Raw genomic sequence first — 3,192 nt, 5'->3', positions numbered from 1 at the left:
AATAATAGAAATTCCCTCACCCACCTTTTCTCAGTATTAATTTATATCCCCTTACCACATCTCAAGCCCCTAAACACAACTTCACAGCATCAGTGTAGTCAAAAGTTTCTTTTTACGTGTAACAGCTTTATCTACTATTATTGAAACTTCCTTTGACGTGGCTGCTTTTGGGAGGACGAGTCTTCTTTGCCTTTCATTCCTCTAAGTGCCTGTTCACCTTGAGTGCAATCGCTGCTCTTCACCCTCCTGTTGCTGCATGATGGGACTTAAGCCCTCCTGGACATCACCATCACAGGCTCCAGACCAGGACTGGTCCCAAGAGACCCCACTGGAGTCAAGGAAACTGCTCTAGCTCATCCCACAGCTGCCAAAACTGGAACTGAGCTCCTGACTCCAGAAGAGGTGCTGTGGTGCTGTGGCAGCAGTGTCACTGGCCTGCTCCCCCCTGGGGATGTAAACACCCATTAATCACAATGCTATAGAACATAAATGATCCATTATTGGAAACCCATTTTGTAGATATATTTTTCCCAGGAGAAAAAAAGAAAGAAAACCCACATACATGTAGCATTTATTTTTTAAAAATTACAGGAAAATTGTCTAGGTCTTGGGGAATGAGTCCCACAACTCTCTGCTCAGCTCAGCCACAGACCAAATATATCACAGTACACAAATCATGCATGGATTTCTCATGGCCTCTATTTCCTCCAGTACAGTGTGTCTAAAAATGTTTGCTCTCCACATCTGGGTTATTGCCTTAGTGTTTGGAAAGGTCTTTCAAATTTCAGGCTAAACAGTCAAGTGTTGTGACTATATAAATACTTATTTTACTTAATGTACCAGGGATATTTTAAATATGGCCCTAGTCTTCTGTTTCAATAATAGGAAAATGCAGGATGAATATCAAGAGCAGACTCTTAGCAATGAGATTAACTGTTACTGCAAAAAGGTCCCAAATGAAAAGTGTATTTTCGTTTTCTTCCAAAGCATTTAAAACTTCACTAATTCCAAATTTTGGAAGACATTGTTCTTTTCCAAGAGAACAGGGATGGCCAACCAAGCTGTGTTGATCTTCATGTTAGCCTAAATGAGCTATAGAACATGCTGTGCAGCTCAGATGATGGAGAGAGCTCTGGAGATTGTCACCAGTAGAAGAGGACATGAACCCCAAGGAAGTGCAGGCAGTAGCAGAGTAATTGTGGAGCTGAGTCTTCAAGAAGCCAAAGTTTGGTCTGTGCAGTCCTGGAGACAGACTTCAGCACTGCTGGGAAACCACAAACTGGAAGCAGATGGAATTCAGCATCCCAATGGGAGACCCCAACCGGGGGTGAACTGAGGTCCCTGTCTTGTGGGAGGGGCAGGGAGGTCTGCCCCAGCCCAAGGGTCCAGCACAGCATCTCAAGCCCTGCCCAGATCTAGACCTTGGTCCCTCCACCTCGTGTGTGGCCCCTTCAACCACCTGGCTCTGCACCTGGCTCTGCTGGAAGTTTAACAAACTGAAAGTTCCCACAGTGCTTTGAGATCCCCAGCAAAAGGCACTGCAGAAATGCAAATGTGCTCAGCTCCCAGCTCAAATACATTATTGATTTGCTCATTTGCCAGGGGCCACTTGTCAAAAGTATAACAGCATTAGTAGCACTTGACGTAATAGGGGAATGGAGAGGTCTGTGATTAAGTTTAGACAGCCTTGTTTGACTTAGTTAATTGGTTAAATATATTCAGTTACATGTGATGCTTCAGAATTTCAGCTCCAATAAAGTATTATATTAATTTTAATTAAAGCTCAACAGAGTTGGCCAAATATTTCTATTTTCTGAATATTTTTCTTAATCATATAATTCATATTCTGATAAAACAGGGATTCTGGTAGCAACTAAGGCCTGGAGCACTTTGTCTGACCATGAGAACTTGAAAGAAGAATAGATAGGCTAACACTGAGGAGAAGTGAATTTATTAAAATCTTTCTAACCTGAAAAAATATTGAGTGGAACAAGGAAAAATTCCCCTCTGCCTCAAGACAGGATTAACTTACGTCTATTCTGACAGATGTATTTCTGCTATTTCTTATAAATTACTGTCATGAAAACCGTAACTGCAAGAAGTTGCACCTCCTCTTAAGTTTGCCCAGAAGCTTCGTGTTGGCAATCCCTGATCACCATTTGCTGTTCCCTTGCTTAAGACCTGCAACCATCACAACAGGAAGGGCAAATAGCATCCCATGGGTTGCCTTGGCTAAGAGTCCCAAAAAGTGAAGACTCTCACCAGTGGAACCTGAGTGATTCCAGAGACAGAATTCCTTTGGTTTCCTGATTAAGGACACTCATGTAGGACTCATTATTTATTTCAGTGTTTTTCCAAGGAGGGAACATTCATGCCAGGGACGTGTTCACACCAAAGGCAGATTTGCAAAGAAATGCTCCACTTAGGCCAAGAAATTTTCCTTAGCTCTTGCCTGGAGAGGCTCAGTCTGGCTTGCTGAGCTGCTGCCATCCTTGGGCCATAAAGATCTCCATCCAAAGCACATCTGTAGTTGGGTGAGGCACATGCAAGCCCCAGTACCATTGTCAGACTGGCAGAACTGGAACAGTCTCACCTGACCACCACAGCACAGCAAGACATCCAGCAGGTGTTGGGAAGGCCAAGTTCCCTTGGCTGCCTCCAGTGAACCCCACTGGCACAGTAATTACCAGAGTGGGTATTGCCTTCCTAATGACAGCAATTGAAAGTGCAAATACAGCCGCAGCACATTAAAAATAGCCCACTGCTCTCATGAAGCAGCAGCTGCATCTCAGGACTTTTCCCAATGCAGAGCTCTCAGGACCGCCCCCCCAAGCTTTCCTGCCAGCTCCCCACCCCTCTGCTTTGCATTTCAATTATTTTTCCTTCTCTCTCCTTGAATGCAGACTCAAAGATTTGAAAGAAGAAAGATAGAAGACAATTTCTGTGCTGCCTACTGACCATACCCTTCTTTTCTTTATATTACCTACACAGGCAGTCAATTAAAAAAATTGAATATTTTTCTTTTGCAGTGTTGGGATCCAACTCTACAGGCCTTTAATTATCTATCAGTTGAGCCAGGACTGGGAGAGGGTGGAAAGAGCATCTATTCTTTCAGCTGATCTGTCCCTGAGAGCATTTAGCTCAGGTGTTTTAAGCCTAGTGATAAAAAATACCCCCCTTTTGCATGTTTTT

The sequence above is a fragment of the Agelaius phoeniceus genome, chromosome 11 (assembly GCF_051311805.1).
Source record: "Agelaius phoeniceus isolate bAgePho1 chromosome 11, bAgePho1.hap1, whole genome shotgun sequence".
Classification (NCBI taxonomy): domain Eukaryota; kingdom Metazoa; phylum Chordata; class Aves; order Passeriformes; family Icteridae; genus Agelaius; species Agelaius phoeniceus.
The sequence above is the reverse complement of the archived record's forward strand: the minus strand, read 5'-3'. Positions refer to the sequence as shown.